The sequence below is a fragment of the Eretmochelys imbricata genome, chromosome 1 (genome assembly GCF_965152235.1).
Source record: "Eretmochelys imbricata isolate rEreImb1 chromosome 1, rEreImb1.hap1, whole genome shotgun sequence".
NCBI classification, from domain to species: Eukaryota; Metazoa; Chordata; order Testudines; family Cheloniidae; genus Eretmochelys; species Eretmochelys imbricata.
In genome coordinates, this window is record NC_135572.1 from 114,505,173 (window position 1) to 114,529,473 (window position 24,301).

At 41.9% G+C, this 24,301-nt stretch overlaps 1 protein-coding gene across 5 annotated transcripts in view; it reads right to left on the minus strand.

Annotated features, from left to right (window-relative positions):
• Positions 1-24,301, minus strand: part of LIMS1 (LIM zinc finger domain containing 1) — a 139,075-nt gene that overhangs the window by 94,461 nt on the left and 20,313 nt on the right. The window lies entirely within an intron of this gene.

Below are 24,301 nucleotides of genomic sequence, written 5' to 3' on the forward strand. Positions count from 1 at the left end.
CAAGGTTACACAGTGACTCAGTGTCAGAGCCAAGAAATAAACCCAAACCACCTGACTTGCTGTACTATGCTATAGTCTCTACTGTGTGCACTCCACATTTGTGGCATGAACATTACCCAGGATAACTTTACAGTTCACCATGAATTCATGTAATAGAAGAAGTCATTCTTTTACACACCAGAAGTGGTGGGAATGAGACTCACATGCTGCATTAGACAATTATGCTGATCTCAAAAGAAGGACGCCACAATTTCTAAATCCCCAACTTGCTGGAGGCATGAGAAACTGTTTGTCTTGAAACTCAAATTTCAGTTGTTCATATGTTTTATGGTGTTTCCACTTGGGTAAACTGCAACAGCAAAATAAAAACTGAATTAAGCTCATAAGTGCACACTCAATGCCTCCACTAATCAGAATGTGGCATACAAAATGAAGGTATAATAATGTCATAGAATAGGAAAAAGTGAATGTGCTTCCATGGAAACTTTTCTTCAATTAGTAAGTTCCACAAGTCTGTTACAATGGATACTTCAGCCTGCTCCCATCTTGGAGGCAGAACCCATCAGTTTCTGGCTGCAGGGGAATGCCTTATACTCCCTGAAGTTCCCTCCAATTAAGACAACTTCCCTACACAAAAATAATTCAGTTCTGCTTTCCTAAATTACTGATTGATTATACTCTGAGGAAAGTGCACTGTAATTTCTCCCAATGCAGAGCATGGGAAACAGCCCATAATGAAGAAAACCCAAATCTTTGGATGTCAATTTCCACCTCTATTCTGAATGATCTCTTTTTATCCAGGGTGGACCAGGTCTTATTCCTCAAAGAAAGGATATTGTCAGGTAAGCGTGGATACATTTTCCTATTTGTCATTGTGCTAAGGTCCACAGATCCATGACAATGGGATTTTCACAGCAGTGTGCCTCCTGGGCTGGAAAAAGGATCATCCTTTAAATATGGTTTCAGAGTAGCAGTCGTGTTAGTCTGTATACGCAAAAAGAACAGGAGTACTTGTGGCACCTTAGAGACTAAATTTGTTAGTCTCTAAGGTGCCACAAGTACTCCTGTTCCTTTAAATATGGACATTCAAAACATGATATATTTTATATGCTCCATCTTCCCCAGGCAGTAAGGCATACAGAAAGCTTCTGCCAAAAACAAAAACAAAAGACACTGGCGAAACACTGTATGACCAACAAGCAGAATTCCTTGACCATGCTGCCATCTAGCAGATCTCAGTACAGAAGAAATGATTTCTCTGTCCTGATAGTGTCAGTGCTCCTTACGTCTGGACTTTGATGCTTAACAGAAGGACGAATGCCACTTGTGAGGCCTATTTGTCAAAGAACAATACTAGGTGGTCTCATAAGAGAACTCCCACCTTCAAAATCTCTTCGAACTGAAGATGGTAGCTATCAGAAGGTCTACTTTAAATCTATAAGCACACCACCACCTCCTGTAAGGGTTCACTCTAGGCTATTTTTCTAAGGAGGTTCCCAGGTCTTGCTCTATGACCCTGTTGGGCTGGAAAAAGAGTTGCTTCCCTCAGGAAAGTCAAATCCCAACATGAAATATTAAGTGTGCTTAAAATTATGCATGTGCTTAAGTGTTTTGCTGAATGGGAATAGATCACAGAACTGGTGCAAAAGAATGTACACAAAAAGGAATTAACCCCTCTTCCCTTCCCTCTCCATATCTGCCATAAAATGTGAGCACTTCAATGGCTGGACTGCTTCAAGAGTTCTGTGATCGACTCCTAGGTTATCAAGTCCCAGACAAAAAGCAATATTTACTGGAAAATATTTTCACTGAAAGGCTTGTTTTCAACTACAGTTACAAGACAGAATGAATTCTATGTACATGGTAGCAGCACTGAAGGAGGAAAAAACAAGTTGTTACACATCAAGCTGGGATAGATGAGCTCAGTAAGAGAGTTTAATTGTTTGGAGGAAAAAAATGCAGTGAGTCATACTTGAAGTGTCTTGTTAGAGATTTTATCAAGAATTCCTACCACAGGATCCAGAAGCACTTTAAAGGGTTTGGAAAGAGAAGTATGTAACTTACCTCTCTAAGTTACCTACAAAAATAAGTATTTTTGAGTTTGGGGCCTCATTCAAACTATACGGTATTAAGTTTCTGAGTTTATATAATTCTTGCAATTCAGTATGAAAAATGCCTTGAAGTTTTTGCACTCTAAGCAATATATATCTGCGTTTAACCATCAAACATTTATAGGCTGGTGGAACTTAGTCTAATCTTCATCTCTCCCACCGCTCTCTGCTGTTGCCCTCAGAGAAGTGATCTTGTGACATCAAAGATAAATCCCCTTCCCTATTAATTCCATCTCTACTCCCTCTTCTCCTCACCCTCCTCTTCTCCTAAAGTGAAGTGCTGAGATTGTCCTCCTCCCCCAAAGCACTGAACACCTACTACTGTATTCCAATCTTTCCCCTGTAATATTTTCTTTTAAAGCATGGCTACCATAGCAGCATGTAGCTGGTAAGACTAACAACTTGGAAAAGCATGAAACTCTCTCTGGACAGGACAAAATAGTCCCTGAATAATACCCTCTCCCTGACCCTCTCCACACACACACACACACACACACACACACAAAAGGGGAAAACCCTTTCTGACTCGCAAATGTTTGTAGGAATACAATATAAATGAGGGGTTGTGAGCTGAACATCTCAAATGGCAAAAGTAGAGAGATGACTAGTCAGCAGTGGAGACTAGAAAAGTACTGTTTTTTATTAATATTAATTATTGCTGTGGTCTTCTACGTCATCTTACTTGCACAACTCTCTGATATACTGCCTGCCAGAAAACCCTATTGAAGTGTAGTGCCAATCTACAAGAGGGCAGGTAAGTTGTGTGTTGGTTTTTATAAAGTGGGGGGTCGCATTTTGTTTTGTTTAAAAGATTTTGTTACGTCACAGAGGGAAAAGAAAAAAAATCACTTTCCAAAGCCCTCTCACATACTAGGAAAAACCCCCACCTGCCTGATGTTCTTTCCACCCTGATAATAGCTATACTAGCATAGTATGGTGCATGCTGGAAGGACACTGCAGAGCAGAGCAACTAGGACTTTGGAAATGAAACCCTTTTTGTGGCTTCGCTTCCCCAGTCACTCATCTGCTGAGAGCATGAACACCCATTCTATTGGAGGAAGCCAATATGCAACTTTAAGTTTACTTTTATTGTCTTTAAAGATTTGTTGATCACCTTAAACAACTGACTGGAGACTGAAGTAACCATGGTTGATTGCCTCCTTATGTCTTTTGGCTGCCTCTAATTTTTTTAAATGAAAACAATTGAATAGGGAACAAAAATGTACTGATCTAAAAAACATGCTTTTAGAAGCAGTTCCCACATTATGTATCTTATCACTGATGATTCTTAGTCACTGAACAACAAATAAGGATGAATTAATTTGGTGCCAATGTCAGTGCCATACTTTATGCCAGGGGTTCTCAACTTTTTTCTTTCTGAGGCCCCCACAACATGCTATGAAAACTCCGCAGCCCAACTATGCCACAACAACTTTTTTTCTGCATATAAAAGCCAGGGCCAGCACTAGGGGGTAGCAAGCAGGGCAACTGCCTGAGGGCCCTGCGCCACACGGGCCCCATGAAGCCAAGTTGCTCAGGCTTTGGCTTCAGCCTCGGATGATGGAGCTCAGGATCACAGGCATCAGCCCCATGCAGTGGGGCTTCAGCTTTCTGCCCCGGGCCTCAGTGAGTCTAATGTCAGTGCTGCTTAGCAGCCATCCTGAAACCTGCTCACAGCCCCACAGAGGGCCCCAGACCTCTGGTTGAGAACTGCTGTTTTATGCAATTCCACTATATTTTTAAATATATTGTAGCTCTAGACCAAATTGCAGTAAGAACTCAATTCTGATTCCACGAATCTTGGGCAGAGAAAGACAGAAAAAAAGCAAAATTCTCCAGATGGTTAACCCTCTTTAATTTATCTATCATTTTTAGCACATTAGAAATTAGGGACAACAATTTAAGCTTATTTTTCAATTTGTTTGAATAACAGATACTAGTTTTTGGTATCTGTTAGTTACTGAATAAAGATACAAACTCACAGACCTCACCACCCTAGGGCATTAATGAATTATTTCATCATAATTTGAGAAAGTGAAGAGATTTTCTTCCATTAGAAAAGTAGAAATTCTAGAGCAATGGTCACCAACCAGTCGATCACAATCGACTGTTCAATCCTTGAGGATCTCCCAGTCAATCACGATCTCTGGCAGTGCAGTGTGGCTGCCGCTATGGCAGACTCCCTGCCTTCCCTGGCCCCACGCCATTCTTGGAAGCGGCCAGCACAGCCCTGCAGCCCCAGTGGGGGACAGGGATCTCCCTCCGCACATTGCCCCTCTGCGAGCACCCCCCGCCCCTCAGCTCCCATTGGCCAGGAGAGCTGCAGGGGCAGTGCTTGCAAAGAGGGGCAGTAATTGCTGGCCAGGAGTCTTGAGGGTTGTTGGGTGTGCCAGCAATTACTTCCCTCTCCCTCAGCTCCTCTGTTACCCCTGACTCCCCGAGCCTTTGCACTGCTTCTGAGGGGAGTGAGAAATATATTTTTGTACTGTAGTTTAAATGAATTATTACTCAAAGTTCTGTATTAATATGCATAGTAAGGAATCTGTTTGTCAAAAAACATTTCCTGAATCTTTTTGGTCTGTATTGTTTCAGACATACTTGCTGACAGGTATTTTGAAATAAATCACCAAGATAATTGAAACTGGTGTGATTTTTGTAGTGTTATTTTGACAAATAAAATTTGCAGAATTTTATAATATTGTGCACATAATTTTTAATTTTTTGGTGCAGAATGCCCCCAGGAGTAATTCCATAATCTTCGCATTCTTATTAGAAACCAACTAACAATTAAACTGGGCTACTCACCAATGTTCCCTCTAAATTTTTACACCCATGTGCGGAATGAATTTTGTTACATGCACCAATATGGAGGTGATGTAGGGCGGGGCTCAAGGGTTTGGAGTGTGGGAGGGGGCTCAGGACTGGGGTACGAGGAGGTGAGGGCTCTGGTTGGGCGTGTGGGCTCTAGGGTGGGGCCAGAGATGAGGGGTTTGAGGTTCAGGAGGGGGCTTACGGCTGGGGCAGAAGGTTGGGTGCAGGGCGTGAGGGCTCCGGTTGCGGGTGCAGGCTCTGGGGTGGGGCTGGGGATGAGTGGTTTGGGGTACATGCTGCCCTGGGAGGGAGGACTCTCCCCAGCTGCAGGAGCTCCGAGACTGGGGCCGGGACAGAGGTGCCTCTCCCCGGCTGCGGCAGCTCCAAGGCTGAGGGTGGGGCTCAGGCCAGGGGAGAGGCGCCTCTCCCCGCCTGCACAGCCCTTGATAGCTTGCTGAGCAGCCACGCAGCTCAGAGGCAACTTAGCTGCTCAGTATTGTCAACATGGGGCTAATGCTACTAATCTAAAGGAACTATCACCATAGCACTGTATCTGAGTGCCTTAACAATCTGTGAGATAGGAAAGTACTATTATCCACATATTACAGATGGAGAACAGAGGTATGGGGAGGTTAAATGACGTGCCCAAGATCACACAGGAAATCTGTCGAAGTAGAGAATTGAACCCATATCTCCCAAATTTTGACTACTGCCCTAACCACTGGACCATCGTTCCACAGAAGCATGTTTTCTGGATTAAAAGTAAGATAGCAAGACTATCAGGTTTAAAAGAAGCTTTGCTGAAGAGGAAAAGAAGGATTTAAAAAACTAAAACCTCCATGGGATCTCAAAGCCCTCAGAAAACCACTGTTTATTTGTAGACTAACTTCACCTCAACTTGGACCTTATTTTTCTGACCTTCCATCATACATCCTATGTTTTTATGACACAAAGATTCTCACCTTGGCTGCAGTACAAAGACAACGTGATGCTTAGCAGTTATAGCATGCTTCTTAATTAGTTAATGTTAGTACAGATCTATATAAGATATCAAGGACACTGCAGTCACCTGCCAGGTTTTCCTACAACAGCAGGGTGCTCGGCTTTCTTTCAAGCAGCTAGACCCTGCCTAAACAAGTCTGTGGAGTCCAGGAGAGGAGATTTGCCTCTGGAGTGTGTAAGAATTTTTTTTAAGCAAAAGAACACAAATGCTTTTCCAAAGAGAAAAAATAAGAACCACCGAAAGAATCAAGAAGAGTTTCTGACACCAAGGAAAAGAAATGCAGAATTTTGATTGTGTAAATGTATGTTTGGTGTATGAGTCAGAAACCCCTCAAAGGCTTGCATTTGTTGTTCTCCTACTCCGACCCCACCCTTTCTTGCCTTTCAAAATCAAACCTGAGGCCTTTTTTATGGAAGTTAGCCCAGTCTTAGTTATTCACTCCCTTGGGCTACACTATTTCATCCATAAGCACATCCTTTCCCTCTCAAGTTTCTATACATGAAACCTAGAACCAGAAAATACAGATTTTACGTGTGTGTGTGTGTGTGTGTGTGTGTGTGTGTGTGTGTGTGTGTGTGTGTGTGTGTGTGTGTGTGTGTGTGTGTGTGTGTGTGTGTGTGTGTGTGTGTGTGTGAGAGAGAGAGAGAGAGAGAGAGAGAGAGAGAGAGAGAGAGAGAGAGAGAGAGAGAAAATGAATGCATTTTAACTAATTACAAGGAAGAGACCGGCTACACAACATTCACATCTTTTAGTCAGATTAATTTTGCTAGCCAATTCCTTCTCTTGCAGAAGCAATATCCAGTTGAATAACCTGTGGTGTTTTTTTCATTAGATGTTATCTGCAAGCAGGGGCAAGGTTCTATTTGAAAGAGCTGAGATTAGCAGAATCACAATTAGGCAGAGAGTGGAAAGTGAAAATGCATTTTCATATTTATTGTCACTTAGACAACAAATGACAGTGTGACAGAAACAGGATGTTCTTTGGCATTTAGAGGGAGACTAGCAGTCTGCTTTCACTCAGGAGGCTAGCTTTATGTTGATTAAAGAGAATTATAGAAAAATTATGAAGCAGATCAAAATTTAAAAGTGAAGCAGAGTCATGGGAACCCACATTATTACATACTCCAATTCTCTCTATTTTTTTATATTCTCTTGTGTAATTCTCCAATAGGGAAAGATCATGACTATGCTGCTCCTCTACAAGGTGCTTTTCTAGGGGCCCAGTGAAGCTTAGAGTGAAACAGAGGAGACTCATGTCAGGTTTTACTTGGCTGCTGCTCTTGATAACGCTACTGGACTAGTGTTATTTGCATGATTCACAACACAGATCTGACATAAATGGAAAAGGACAAACAAAAGGTAGGGAGAAGAGATAGAGGGCTCATCTAAACAAGAACCTTCCACTGGTTTAACTTAAGGTGTGATTTTATATCAATTTAGTTAAAACAGTGCAAACCCCTGTTTTGGTTTAAACCAGGCTTATTTGTGTTATTTAAGTCAATTAGGAACAGACTTAACCTAAATCAAAATTAACCACTCTTGCTGAAACAAGAATGGCCACAGAAGGGCTTACACCAGTTTCATTAAATTGGTTTAAAAGATGTTTTAAGTTAAACCAGTGCAACATTTGTACATAGACAAGGCCAGAGAGCACAGTGGAGGGGAATGGGGGGTGGGGGGAATGATTGGGAGGGAGCAGAAAGAGAATACAGAATGCAAGTGTGGGATGAGATGCTCACAGAAGGGGCCAGGCCATTCCAATGATCTAGTGGCTTTATATTTTAGCTCACGATTTGTGCCAACCAGTGCTGGAAGTACAGTAGGTGTGAGGCGGCCCATGCAACCTCTGGGAAGGGTGTGTGTTGTGTAGCTGTCTGGCAACCATCATCAACAAATCCTGGCAACAGTCATAGCCAACCTTCTCAACCAGGAATCTGTAGCCTTTGACTAAGAGTGGGTGAAGGCAGTGGGTGAAGGAAAATGACTTCAAAAAGCAAGGAAAAGATAGTGTTGAGAAAAGACAAAGAGTATGGCAAAGTTGGATTTATCTGTTGGGAAAGTTGCACTGGTTTAACTTAAGGTTTGATTTTAAACCAATTTAGTTAAAAATCTTTATGTTTAAAAGAAGCCTTTTCAGTTTATCTGCACCCAGTTCCTAATCAATTTAAATTAAACTGAAATAAACCTGGTTTAAATAGAATTAAGAGTGGCCACACAGTCTTTTGCATTGGTTTAACATCACACCTTAAGTTAAACTGATGCAACTTTCTTGTATAGATAAGTCCTCAGAAAGGCCAAAGGAGGAGGAGGAGAAACCAAGTATAGTTTTGGAATTAAAGTAAAAAATCTGAGAAATACTACACCTATTTATATATGGATAGTATTTTACATATACAATTTATCACAGCAGGTAAACATGTATTCACTTTGATGCTGTGCCCTCTGATACAATACTTGACAGCTAAAACACCAAGGGCTAAATTCAGAACTACTGTAGTTTGTGAAGGCTTTTGTGGTATGCCATGTCTTCCCCCTCTATGAACAGACATGTTCTATGTACTACCTACCTATATGTCTAATCACAAGAAAAATAATAAAACCAAGTAGTTATGTAGCATTTCACATATTCAAAGTGGTGTATGAATATTAACTAACTAATCCTAACCACCATGAGGCTGGTAAGCAAGCTTTATACACATTTTATTGATGGGAAAACTAAGACAAATATTGAAGAGCCATATTAGACCACTGAATTTCCTGACTTCCAATTCTATGCTTATATTCCATATCATATAGCCCACCAATAACTTGTGATTATTAGTATTATTAGTATTATTATTATTCTTTTTAACCATAAAAGGAAGACACATAGTAACCATTACACACAGAAGGAAAAGTGGTTGAGCCTGGATTAACTTCAGGTCTTAGAATTTATCCTTTCTGGAATACTGCACCTATTGTCACCACAGGTTTGCCAAAAAATAGGAACATCTTCAAAATAATTAACAGTGCATTAATATGAACACAGGAAATATTAGAAAATCCCAAAATCACATACTTGCCACATGACATAAAAACATAAGAAGTTCTGAATTAAGCATTCAACAAAAACAAGGAAGTTACTTCCAAAACTTACTCTGTCATGTCCAAGTATTGCAAATCTCCAAGAATGGAGCAGTATTTTGGATACAGCACACAATGGAAATAATTTAGAAGAGTCTAAGTCCCAGATCTACATTTCTTTATTTGACTGTCATCTTCTGATCAGGACAATATCAACAACATATATTTATCTCATGTGTATGCTCACGTGTTTCCTTTTGCTAACATTTAACAAGGGCATAAGATTATTTATTTTTAAAAAGTGTCACTCTGTTTGTCCAGCAGACACTTTTTCAAACAGTAGCTATGATATAATTTTAAAAAATACCGAAAAAGGCACCAGCCCAACGTAAAGACTAAGTGCAGGCAAAATGTTTTTTTAAACAAAAGTTGGACATTTTTCCATAATGTTATGACAAAGCCAAAAGCTTTTGCATATGTAATCACACATGGGAAAGTAGTTTAACTTCTCTCATCTCAATTTTAGACAAGAGATGCAGAGAAAATTAACAAAAAACAGAACAGATCAAGAGAGAGAGTTTTATCATGGAACTAAATGTCTTTACAGGAGTTCCCAGGAGAGGAGTGCTCACTGGTGGGCTCTCAAAAGCCCCTTGTATTCAAAAGCACTAATTATGTTAGTGCAGCTAATGCAAGTACCACAGTGGTCAGCATTAGAATGGTCAGAAGACAGCCCACTGAAGTCAGTGAGTGGAGTTTTAGATGCATAAGGAAGGCAGAACTGGGCTCCTAAACCTCAGGTTTAATCCAGATCTGTTTATTCCTGGAATCAATACAAGAGATACACTTTTTAAACACAGATTTAATTATCCAATACCCCTTTACACTGATTAGAAAAAAGTACAGTAATTCCTAAACCAGAGGTTCTCACTTGCTGTACCTCCATTTCAAATGTGACTTTAAGAATTCAAAATTACATTCCACTCTAACATACTGTAAACAGATCAACAAAAAGTTTCTTTAACAGCTGGGATCTCCATATCCTGACATTCAACCTACAGGCCTAACAAGAAATCAGCAAAATGCTTGAAACCTTTGGCTTTTACTACCAGGTGTCACTAACAATGAAAGAGCAATTAGACCCTGGGACTGAAAGAGAAAAGTGGGAAGAAAAGTTGAGGGGGGAAAATCTTCTGCTTCGACTTGGTCAAATCACCTTCCCCTCTCAGCTGTGCAATTTGTACCATCTCAGCTCTTGTGATGTTGTCATATTATTAGTTTACCAGTCAAATAAAATCCTTCCAACCTAGACAGGATCTGAATTTCTAATGCAAAAAATCTACAAAAAACTGCTTCAGAAACCATCATTAAAAATCATAAAGAAGGCACAAGGGTTTCCAGCTGAACTATTTTTAATTGTGAAGAGCCACACTAATATACATATTTGAACCCCTCTGTCGCTAAGGTGCCACAAGTACTCCTTTTCTTTTTGCGAATACAGACTAACACGGCTGTTACTCTGAAATCTGATAGCTGTGTCACCATTATGCATTATGTTTGCCTAGATTAAGAACAATAGCAATATTTTTTAAAAATCTTGATTAATGAATATATGGACTGCAGCCTTGACTTTAAACAAAGCCTAATAGTGTATACCTACCCCAAGGAGACATTATACAACATAACTGACTTGGAAGAAAATTGCATGCATATAATTTCATTGCAGCATCAGTTATTTCTGAATGAAGGTGGCTAAAGAGATCTTTACAATCAGGTCACGATTATTCTATTGTTTAGATTGCTGTAGCGCTCACCATGTGCTAGGCACTTTCCCAAACACAGAGAAAGACCAGTCCATGCTCCAAACAACCTGTAACCAAGCGGGGGGGGGGGGGGGGAGATACAACCTACTAACAAACTCTTCCCAGGGCTATTGCTTTAAAACTTGATTTGCCCACTGTCTCACCATTCATGACCATGCCAGCAAACAACTCAGAAAACTAAACTTTGATAAGTCTCTCCCCATCCACACATGAATGGAGCCTACTCCTGACTCTGTCACAGACTTGCTGTTTGATCTTGGGCAAGTCACTTAAGGCTACATTCACAAAGGGACTTAAGCAGCGTGACACTGAGTGTCTTGGTGCCAACTTTTTGGTGCCTAGAAAATCACAGGAACAATACTGAGATCCACAAAGCCAAGTTAGGCACTAAGTAAGAAAATAAGATGGGATTCTGGAGAATGGGATTCACAAAAGCCAGCACAGCAGGCCAGGAGCCACTTAAGAAAGTTAACTGGAGACGCTGATGAGAGGGATGTGCTAAGCCCTGCCCCTTTCACAGAGATAGGTACAAAAGCCCAGGCTGTAGGGAGGTGGCTAGATCTCTGCGACTGATCCACAGCCAGGAATCCCTCTCTGATGTTGCACTCCATATGCTTTGTGAAAATATGCTTATAAATGTGTAACTGGAATATGCTTTACGCAAAGGGTCTCTTGTAAGGTATCATTACAAAGTTTATAACCTATTGTGTTCATCCTATTTGTTTTCATGTATTATTTCTGTGTCTGGACTTAGAAGAATAAGATATAAACATGTTTTACTAATGTAAACATAAAAAGAAAAGGAGTACTTGTGGCACCTTAGAGACTAACCAATTTATTTGAGCATGAGCTTTCGTGAGCTACAGCTCACTTCATCGGATGCATACCGTGGAAACTGCAGCAGACTTTATATATACACAGAGAATATGAAACAATACCTCCTCCCACCCCACTGTCCTGCTGGTAATAGCTTATCTAAAGTGATCATCAGGTTGGGCCATTTCCAGCACAAATCCAGGTTTTTCTCACCCTCCACCCCCCACACAAATTCACTCTCCTGCTGGTAATAGCCCATCCAAAGTGACAACTCTTTACACAATGTGCATGATAATCAAGTTGGGCCATTTCCTGCACAAATCCAGGTTCTCTCACCCCCTCACCCCCCTCCCAAAAACCACACACACAAACTCACTATCCTGCTGGTAATAGCTCATCCAAAGTGACCATTCTCCCTACAATGTGCATGATAATCAAGGTGGGCCATTTCCAGCACAAATCCAGGTTTTCTCACATCCTCCCCACCCCCATACACACACAAACTCACTCTCCTGCTGGTAATAGCTCATCCAAACTGACCACTCTCCAAGTTTAAATCCAAGTTAAACCAGAACATCCGAGGGGGATAGGAAAAAACAAGAGGAAATAGGCTACCTTGCACAATGACTTAGCCACTCCCAGTCTCTATTTAAGCCTAAATTAATAGTATCTAATTTGCAAATGAATTCCAATTCAGCAGTTTCTCGCTGGAGTATGGATTTGAAGTTTTTTTGTTTTAAGATAGCGACCTTCATGTCTGTGATTGCGTGACCAGAGAGATTGAAGTGTTCTCCGACTGGTTTATGAATGTTATAATTCTTGACATCTGATTTGTGTCCATTTATTCTTTTACGTAGAGACTGTCCAGTTTGACCAATGTACATGGCAGAGGGGCATTGCTGGCACATGATGGCATATATCACATTGGTGGATGTGCAGGTGAATGAGCCTCTGATAGTGTGGTCTGAAACCTGTCATTATGCAAGGCACTGCATTTAGCCATATGGAGTCGAAATCTATCAACTGCATGAAAAAACTTGTACAGATACAGACAGACATCATCTTCCTTTCCAAATGCAAACAGATGGACATCGTACCAAAAGGACTGAAGGTAAAAAATCCATTACAATCTACATACCACACAGACTATGCTGACAGCTTGTGCCACACGCTCCCAAAGAAACTGCAGAATCACCTGATCAACATCCTCTACAGCAAACAGGGAAAGATTAAGAATGAGCTCTCAAAAATGGATACTCTCATAAAAAAACAACCTTCCACACAAACTTCTTCGTGGCTGGATTTTACTAAAACTAGACAAGCCATTTACAACGCACACTTTGCTTCTCTACAAAAGAAAAAGGACACTAAACTTTCTAAACTACTACATGCCACAAGGGGCCACAGCAATGGTTCCCTCAACCCACCTAGCAATATTGTTAACCTATCCAACTATACTCTCAGCCCAGCAGAAGCAGCTGTTCTATCCCGGGGCCTCTCCTTCTGCCCCTCCACCCCCACGAACATGATACAGTTCTGTGGTGACCTAGAATCCTATTTTCGACGTCTCCGACTCAAGGAATATTTCCAAAATACCTCTGAACAACATACTAATCCACAGAGGTCTCCCTACCAACACTACAGAAAGAGGGATTCTAGGTGGACTCCTCCTGAAGGTCGAAACAGCAGACTGGACTTCTACATAGAGTGCTTCCGCCGACGTGCACGGGCTGAAATTGTGGAAAAGCAGCATCACTTGCCCCATAACCTCAGCCATGCGGAACGCAATGCCATCCACAGCCTCAGAAACAACTCTGACATCATAATCAAAAAGGCTGACAAAGGAGGTGCTGTTGTCATCATGAATAGGTCGGAATATGAACAAGAGGCTGCTCGGCAGCTCTCCAACACGAGTTTCTACAAGCCATTACCCTATGATCCCACTGAGAGTTACCAAAAGCAACTACAGCATTTGCTCAAGAAACTTCCTGAAAAAGCACAAGATCAAATCCGCACAGACACACCCCTGGAACCCCGACCTGGGATATTCTATCTACTACCCAAGAGCCATAAACCTGGAAATCCTGGGCGCCCCATCATTTCAGGCATTGGCACCCTGACAGCAGGATTGTCTGGCTATGTAGACTCCCTCCTCAGGCCCTACGCTACCAGCACTCCCAGCTACCTTCGAGACACCACTTCCTGAGGAAACTTCAATCCATCGGTGATCTTCCTGATAACACCATCCTGGCCACTATGTATGTAGAAGCCCTCTACACCAACATTCCACACAAAGATGGACTACCAGCCGTCAGGAACACTATCCCCGATAATGTCACGGCTAACCTGGTGGCTGAACTTTGTGACTTTGTCCTTACCCATAACTATTTCACATTTGGGGACAATGTATACCTTCAGATCAGCGGCACTGCTATGGGTACCCGCATGGCCCCACAGTATGCCAACATTTTTATGGCTGATTTAGAACAACGCTTCCTCAGCTCTCGTCCCCTAAAGCCCCTACTCTATTTGCGCTATATTGATGACATCTTCATCATCTGGACCCATGGAAAAGAAGCCCTTGAGGAATTCCACCATGATTTCAACAATTTCCATCCCACCACCAACCTCAGCCTGGTCCAGTCCACACAAGAGATCCACTTCCTGGACACTACAGTGCTAATAAACAATGGTCACATAAACACCACCCTATACCGGAAACCTACTGACCGCTATTCCTACCTGCATGCCTCCAGCTTTCACCCTGACCACACCACACGATCCATCGTCTACAGCCAAGCTCTGCGATACAACCGCATTTGCTCCAACCCCTCAGACAGAGACAAACACCTACAAGATCTCTGTCAAGCTTTCTTACAACTACAATACCCACCTGCAGAAGTAAAGAAACAGATTGATAGAGCCAGAAGAGTTCCCAGAAGTTACCTACTACAGGACAGGCCTAACAAAGAAAATAACAGAACGCCACTAGCCGTCACCTTCAGCCCCCAACTAAAACCCCTCCAACGCATTATTGAGGATCTACAACCTATCCTAAAGGATGACCCAACACTCTCACAAATCTTGGGAGACAGGCCAGTCCTTGCCTACAGACAGCCCCGCAACCTGAAGCAAATACTCACCAACAACCACATACCACACAACAGAACCACTAGCCCAGGAACTTATCCTTGCAACAAAGCCCGTTGCCAATTGTGCCCACATATCTATTCAGGGGACACCATCACAGGGCCTAATAACATCAGCCACACTATCAGAGGCTCGTTCAACTGCACATCCACCAATGTGATATATGCCATCATGTGCCAGCAATGCCCCTCTGCCATGTACATTGGTCAAACTGGACAGTCTCTACGTAAAAGAATAAATGGACACAAATCAGATGTCAAGAATTATAACATTCATAAACCAGTCGGAGAACACTTCAATCTCTCTGGTCACGCAATCACAGACATGAAGGTCGCTATCTTAAAACAAAAAAACTTCAAATCCAGACTCCAGCGAGAAACTGCTGAATTGGAATTCATTTGCAAATTGGATACTATTAATTTAGGCTTAAATAGAGACTGGGAGTGGCTAAGTCATTATGCAAGGTAGCCTATTTCCTCTTGTTTTTTCCTACCCCCCCACCCCGGATGTTCTGGTTTAACTTGGATTTAAACTTGGAGAGTGGTCAGTTTGGATGAGCTATTACCAGCAGGAGAGTGAGTTTGTGTGTGTATGGGGGTGGGGAGGATGTGAGAAAACCTGGATTTGTGCTGGAAATGGCCCACCTTGATTATCATGCACATTGTAGGGAGAATGGTCACTTTGGATGAGCTATTACCAGCAGGATAGTGAGTTTGTGTGTGTGGTTTTTGGGAGGGGGGTGAGGGGGTGAGAGAACCTGGATTTGTGCAGGAAATGGCCCAACTTGATTATCATGCACATTGTGTAAAGAGTTGTCACTTTGGATGGGCTATCACCAGCAGGAGAGTGAATTTGTGTGGGGGGGTGGAGGGTGAGAAAAACCTGGATTTGTGCTGGAAATGGCCCAACCTGATGATCACTTTAGATAAGCTATTACCAGCAGGACAGTGGGGTGGGAGGAGGTATTGTTTCATATTCTCTGTGTATATATAAAGTCTGCTGCAGTTTCCACGGTATGCATCCGATGAAGTGAGCTGTAGCTCACGAAAGCTCATGCTCAAATAAATTGGTTAGTCTCTAAGGTGCCACAAGTCCTCCTTTTCTTTTTGCGAATACAGACTAACAGGGCTGTTACTCTGAAACCTGTCATAATGTAAACATATTAAGTAGAAGCCATAAAGGGTGCTTTAGAATCAATTGGTTGTAAATGGCTCTGTTTACTTGTAAGCCTTCCTGCATATGTGGGTGCCAGCCAGTGAGTAATGAAGTCTCACAGGACATGTGAACACGTCACCTGGTACTGAAATCCATCTTAAACCTGGTGCTTTTCCGTTTAGAAGGAAGGGTGGGAATCCAGAGAGAGACAACGATTCCCGCCTTGTGCCAAAGATATAAAAGGGGGTGGAACAGAACAAACGAGGCTGCCAGTCATGAGAAATCCCCCTAGTTACTACCTGAGCTGGAACTAACAAGGACTGTACTGGAGAAAGGATTGGGCCCAGATTAGGAAGCAGTCTGATCTGTGAAAGAAGCTTATTGGAACATCTGACGGTGAGATTTATCTGTATTCAGTTTCTTAATGTATTAGGCTTAGACTTGTGTGTTTTGTTTTATTTTGCTTGGTAACTTACTTTGTTCTGTCTGTTATTACTTGAAACCACTTAAATCCTACTTTTTATACTTAATAAAATCACTTTTGTTTATTAATTAGCCCTGAGTAAGTGATTAATACCTGGAGGAGCAAATAGCTATGCATATCTCTCTATCAGTGTTAGAGGGGGCAGACAATTTATGAGCTTACCCTATCTAAGCTTTATACAGAGTAAAATCAATTTATTTGGGGTTTGGATCCTACTGGGTGTCTGGGTGCTGGAGACAGGTAACCTGCTGAGTGGTTTTCAGTTAAAGCCTGCAGCTTTGGGGGCACGGTTCAGACCTGGATCTGTGTTGCAGCAGAATGGAGCGTCTGGCTCAACAAGGCAGGGTTCTGAAGTCCCAAGCCATCAGGGAAAATGGGCTCAGAGGTAATTTCAGCACATCAGGTGACAGCCCCAAGGGGTCTCTGTGACTGAACCCGTCGCACCCTCTTCTGGAGTGAGGGAGCTTAGACACCTGAGGTGTTTCCTGTAAGAATGACTTAGGCAGGCACCTGCCTCCACACAAAATGGAGGGCAGAGCAGGAAGGAGTGGGAGACCTAGGTTCAATTCCCCCATCCCAACCCCCTGCTTGAGAGGGAGAAAGGAACTGAAGAAGGGTCTCCCAACTCTTAGAGTGCTCTGAGCTCTGGGGTATTCTGGTGTGGTGCTCCCTCAGTCTCTTCAGTTGAGTCTTTTCCACTGTGTATACACACTTACAGAGAGAGAAAGTGAGAATAACTGTAGCCCAGTGATTCAGGAACCCACCTGGGAGATCAGGATCCAGTCCCCCTGCTCCAACTCATAGGCACCAACTCTGTGGGTGCTCCAAGGCTGCTTAGCACCCACCGGCAGCTAACACCTCCCGGCTGCTGGCACCCCTCTGATCAACTCCTCCCTCCCCTTCTCGCCTGCTGTGATCAGTTGTTCCGCAACACGCAGGAAGCGCTGGGGAGGGGAGAGGAGTGGGGCAAGGGGGAGCACTCAAGGGAGGCAGGGTGGGTCTGGGTCAGGTGAGGTCAGGGCCTGGGGTGGGGTTGGGTGGGGGGTTGAGCACCCCCAGGGCCCGGAGGATGCTGGCACCTGTGCTCCAATTACTCTTTCATTACTATTTTGGAAAGATATTAACTCAACCCTTACTACCAGGGTAGACTTTCAAAATGACCTGCAAAGGAGAAAAAAACCTGGGGCTTGTGCCCTTCTTTCTGATTAATAATGATCGTATCTGAAGCAGTTTTTTGTGGCTTTTTGTATTAACAATTCAGATCCTGTCTAGTCTGGAAGGCTCTAATTTGACTGGAAAACTAGTACTATAACAACCTCACAGGAGCTGAGACAGTACAAGTTGCACAGCTGAGAGGGGAAGGTATTTTTTCTCTCAACTGTTAAAACTTTCAAGGCTCATCTACACACAGTGTTGCAACAAATGTGTTTACATCCGTACAACTTGTTCCTGTAAATTTAAAAATGTAGGCTAAACACACATAAAATTAACATCTTCAGTGGTATCTGTACAACTGTGTTTGTAGGCCTTATCTTTCTCAAGGATTAATTAACATTTTGGATAAAGGAAACTTTGACATTAAACATTTAAGACATTCACCTCTTCAACTAAGCTGTCAAGAGTTCATAGCAAACATCCCCAAGGCATTCCAGGGGAGAGCAAATTCCTCACCTTTCTAAAGAAAAACAAACAAACAAAACAAGCAGGGGAAAACATTCATAAAAACCAGATTCACCATTCAGGCCTGTATACATCATCATGAAGAATTAAAAACAAAGACCTTTGCAAGTTATTTTTTAAAATGACTTTGCCATGCTTCCCTATGCCTCTCCACCCCACCTGGTCTCTGCCACATGTGTATCAGTAAATTCACTGGTAGAGGTTTATTAGTCATTAAAATTCTGTCCTTAATTATCTGCCCTGGTTATCTGAATCACTATGAGCATTGGGATACAAGTGTTTCAATTTTAATTTTGGGGGCAATTTTATCTAATAAATTATCTCGCAGGAAATGTACTCCTAACCTGCTAGAAAGAACTTGAGCAGCGTTGGTCTATATTTCCATTAAGTTCCCAAACTCACATTCCAGAATACATTCACTACAGATTTACCCCAGGTGAGGCTGCCCCATCCTCCTTCAATCTACACAAAAAAAGCCTCTAACTCAGGCCTGAGGGTACATTAAGCCAGGGTAGCTGGCACAGCCAAAGGTATAGGCTTGAGCTCAGATTTCACTTCAACCTGGACTGGCAACCCACCTACACTGCAGTCAGGATGCAGGCTAATCAAGCCCAGGTGCTATTACTCCTCCTATGCTATCCCACAAGTTTTCCTGAGTTATATTTCTTGTCTATCTCCTCCTTTAAATCACCTACACTGACCCAGCATTTTAACCTCACATTTGCTTGTTCCGTTCCTGCTGTGCTTCCACTGCATTCGACCAGAGACACCACCAAAGAAATCCTCCTATCATGCTGCCAGTTGGCCAAAAACTAATGCCAGTCTTCTGGTAAAGCTGTGGTGTGAGGTCAGTAAGACCCATCATTTTGGGGAGCATGCCCCAAATGACAATTTTATGAGTGGTGGACACAAGGAAACGCAGAGGCAGAAAAGTCATCTGAGGGCGCCACGAATCACTTGGTGGTTTGTCATTATGGAATTCAGCCTGCATTCTCGTTAGAAGCCCTTGCTGCCAAATGCTGTTCACTTTCTCCTTCAGAGCTGTCTGCATTAATAATGAATAGCTCCATTTGGAAGTTATTTACATAAAGTACTATTCTTGTATCATTATTGCCAGACAGCAGCTCCATGCTAGGCGAGAGAGAAAGATGGGGGAGAACATCCTGTGAATGACTTCATAGAGCAGCCCAGTTTAATGCACCACTAAGAACCATGGGATAGCCTGCCAGAAACCCATCCCAGCATATATGAGCTAGTACAGCAGCATTGCAGCTGCATGGGTCTGACACGGATAGGACTGTGCAGTAGGGATGCTTGGTGAGACAAGTCCAGGCTAACTCTGCAGTGAAGATGTACCCTCAAAGGTGTGACTGAGAAAGGGGCTCCACAGAATGAACTCAACTAAGGAGCAAGCAGTAGCATTCTGGTCAGCTTACTGCAAATGATCCGCAGTTAGGTTGTTTAAAACCAATGAGTGAACAAAAGCTGCTTGATTTCAAATACTATTTTATGCTTTTTTCCTCATATATATTTCTATTTTAAGGCCACTAGTTAACAGTGTGGCCTGTATACTAGAGCCTATATTTTCAAAAGGAAAAATAGCAAAAAGTCATTTTTTAGAGATTTGCCTGTTAAAACATACATTTTTGTTTGTTAGTGTTGGATCACATTAAAGAAGTTCTGTATTAAAATCACAAATGAGTTTGATTCCCCATAGTTTAAATTCCAGGGTATTACTAATTAAAAGGTCTCTTGGGTTTTGGTACTGTTTCTCTCCCTCTATGGGTGAAACTTGCAAGCTGCTAATTGTGTTAGTACACTCTAAGACAGAGTCTGCTCTCAAAGCAATTCTTTGTAACAACAACTACTCACACAGAGAAAGACTCAAAGCAATACTCTGTAACAATAGAAACAGCACCCAGAGACCCCCCGCCCTTTTGTTGTATTCATCTCGCTTTGTTAACAATTGTGATTAAAATAGAGATAGAGGATTTATGTGGATGGATGCTTGGTGTGGATAATAACTGAATGATCAGGGAGGTGCCAGCCTAAGAATCCAGTGTCCATCGGCTGAAGAAGGCGTCAAGTGGAAATAACCAGAGGACCCCGGAGGGCAGACTGGAATCCACCCAACAGCCTCAAGAATGGGAGAACCAAAGAACAAGATAACATCTGGCAGCACAGAGCCATCAGGAATGTGACATCTGCTGATTGATTCAGCAACAGTATGATGAAGCAATTCCCATAAAAGGCATAGGAAGAAATTCCTATAAAAATGGACTCTAGAAAATGAGAACTTTGGGGTCTGATTCTGCAAACCAACTTCCAGGAGCATCAGATGAGCATCTGACAAGGCCCTGCTCTCTCCTCATGTCCAGGCCACCTGGCCAGTGGCTTGGCATGAGCAACTCTAAGGCTGGTAACTATGATAACAACCTTGCAGAACCTGTGTGTGTGTATGAATGAATGTGTGAATAAATATGAAATTGAATGGAATGTTATAGCTATAACTAACTGCTTACTATGTTTCTTTCTGTATTCACAGTAAATGTGGTATTTTGCCTTTTCCCCTTGAATAAGCTCCTGCTGGTTTTTATTTTATTGGTATAACATTTGCACAGATAGTGCAAAAATGGCTGGACAGACTTGAGCCATTAGAGAATATTTTCTCTTTTAGGGAATAGAATAAACTGTGATAAGCTTCCCTTCAATTCTGTAAGAAAAAGCTGTACCTTTATACATAAAAAATTGATTAAGGGCAGAAAATATACAACAGATCATGAAATTCCAATCTTAATTCATGCATATGTGGTACTCTTTTTGCTACAAAGTACAACTTATATTTTGAACTTCCTAGATTTCATTTAGTGTGTGTCACAAATTTATCATTATTTAAACATGGGTAGAAGGACTTTGTATTTCAGTTTGAAGAAGATACCATGAAATTGCCTAGCAGAGGGAGTTTTGAGTTCAGAAAACACAGCTACAGTTTCTAGATAACAATTGACTAGAAGCAGTTTTCGACACCTATTTCAGCCCAAAATTATAGTGCCACAAAGCTTGTTACAGTGATGGGACAATCCATCCTGCCAACTAGCAGCCATAATTTTCAACCATTAAAATAATTATGCTAGCAACAGCAATTTACTTTAAAAATCTCTGCATGTTTCAAAAATTGTAACATTGTTTTAGAAAGATCGGTTTCCTTATTATAGAACGAAAAATTATGCAAAGATTGTGACAGAGGCTCTTTGGCAAATGGTCCCCTATTTTTTGCAAGTGACTCATCTCAGACTTGACAAACTCACTACACCAAACATGTCTTGCAGGTTATCTGCCCATAAAGGGTAGCATGTAAGAAATCTACAGAAAGGTCGTAATTTGTCAAGATTCCTAATCATTGCAAGAGGTATGTATGGGTTATATTTAAGGAATAATGTAATTACATTGAAAATATGCTTGGTGGATATGGAGTAAAAGTAGGTCAACAGGGGATAACATCTCAGCGCTTGTCTACACATCCATCCATGCAGCTGTAGCGCTTAGCGAAGATGCGATCTATGCCGATAGGAGAGCTTCTCCCATCGGCGCATAGGTACTCCACTTCCTCCAGAGGTGGTAGCTGTATCAACGGGAGAAGTCCTTCCATTGACATAGTGCTGTTTACATCAGGAGTTCAGTCAGTATAACTGAATCGCTCAGGGGTGTGGAATTTCCGCACCTCTGAGCAATGTAGTTATAGCAGTATGACAAGTCTGTAGTGTGACCAAGCCTTAGTGATGGCCAATTCAAACAGGAGGGAGTTTTCAGCACACTCTGGTTAGCTGGTGATGTAATGCAAGGCTCAGTGGTCTACTATGCTCCATCCCTAAACTTTAAATTAACTTTAAAACTATCAGAAACAACTGAAACCATGTGGAGGTAAAAAAGGAACATTACAACAGACTGTCACCCTGCCTATGAATAAAGACAAATCACTGTTTCAGTATATCAAAGGCTGGGGAAAGACAGTTTCTTTTTAATGAGAAGACATCTTGAGGAGCGAGTGTTCTCATGAAAATTGGATCCTGGTTCCTGTGAAGCCAGCCAGCTCTGCAACAGACTGACCTTTGAAGGGGGATAAGTGGAGAAACATACTTTATTAGACAGGAAAGGTAGCTACTGATAAGTGTAGACCCAAGGTCGCATTTTATAATTTTGGTTTATGTTGTAACCATTCGTTTCCATCACTCTTTTTTCTCTCTACTAGAATCTCTCCTCTTTCTTAATTAAACCTTCTTTTATTTTATTACCAGTGCTGTGTGTTATACAGGAGAGGTGGTTTAAGGTAAAACTGGTAAACTGGGAAACACTGTATGGTAATGATAAAAATACTGATTTCTTCAATGCACTTTTGTAACTGAGATTCAATTACACCAGAGTCATAAGGAACTGAAATTATTTCCTTTTATATTGGATTGACTACAGAGTCTTTTTAAAATGCAAACATCAAATCCTTAACCAGCATTAAGCAACAGGGGTGTAATTAATAACTTTAATACATAGCAACTTTCTTCTTCAATATGTTTTATAAACTAAGGCCCTAGTCGAGTGATCAGATCTATGCAGACCGACCCTCAAATCAGTGCAAAGAGTTTTGTGATTACAATGGGGCTCTGCCTGAACAAAATGTTTGTCTGTATAGCTCTGAAGGCAAGACTGGGGCTTAGGGTACATCGCCACTGTGTTTTAAAACCCATGGCAGCAAGTCTCAGAGCCCAGGTCTACAGACTCAGACTCTTCCTAGGATGCTAAAAGCAGCAGTGTAGATGTTGCGGCTCAGGCTGGAGTTCAGGTTCTGAAGCTCAGAGAGGCGGGTGTGCTTCAGAGCCTGAGCTCCAGCCCAAGCTGCAATGCCTACATAGCTATATTTAGCGCCATAGTGCAAACCCAAGTCTGTAGCGTAGACTATTTAATGTATATGTGCCCTAAGAGGCATGGTCCTGCAGATACTATTTAGTGTAGTGCTCATCGCTGACACTCACTGACTATTTTTCACAACTGTCAGCTATGATACAGATGTTCCTAAACTCCCAGATCATGTGCTCGAGCCACTTACTTAGGCACAAATACCCTGTTAGTGGAGTTAATGCTTCATTTTCTGACTTGGCAATACTCAAAGTATGCCTTGTTTCATTTGTTTTACACTAAGATTGTGAAACTCTGAACTTGGTTTATGCTCCATGTGTTAGTCACTAGAAGTATTTTACAGTTCATTTTTGTTGTCTAATTGCAAATGCATTCACTATATATTCTCCAGCACTGCATACTTCAATTAAATGCTATCACACTGACGAGCCAACATTTGTGCTACAATGTGGGACATCTAACTAATTTTGAAACTTGACATCCTGACTCCAAATGTGAAACTTTCTCCTTTGTGCCTGGACCTAGGGAACAAAATGGTGTAATCTAGTTGGTGATTTCATGGGACTTGGACTCTTAATAAGAAGAGCAAAGAGCAAAACTAATAACTGTTAAAAATGACACACTATGGGCAAGATCCAGCCTTGATTTCATTTGGCTGACTTCAGTGAAGTTACCCTGAGGTGAATTTGATCCAGTACATTTCACTTTTTTATTAAATTGAGCAGTTTAGACTAAAGAATATCTTCATACTTTCAACTAACGAGAAATCACTCACAACATTACAATAATGTTCTTCACATTTGTTTAGGGATATTTTAAAACAACAAACCATTCTTTGCAGTAATTACCGAAGCTGTTTCTACTTTGGCACATGGCTAACAAGGATGTGAACGGACAACAAGACATATTATAGTACTAGGAAGTGCTTAGTTTTGTAAATTACAGCCGGTACTTAAAGAATTATAGTATATAACCACATGAATACGCAACTCTCTTCAAGACTGCTATAACCTGCTGACTAGAAAAGATGAAAGAAACTCTTACCCCAGAAAGCTAGGATACAATCCAAGTATTTCATGGCTAATACGTTCCACATCAGAAGCATAATTTACAGTGGTTCTCAAACTGTGGGTTGGAACCCCAAAGTGGGACCCCAAAGCCTGAGGTCTTCAGCCCTGGGTGGCAAGGCTCAGGTTACAGGCCTCCTGCCTGGGGCTGAAGCCACTGGACTTCAACTTTGCCTCCAACCCCACCCCACCACCCAGGGCAGCAGGAGTTGGGGCAGGCTCAGGCTTCG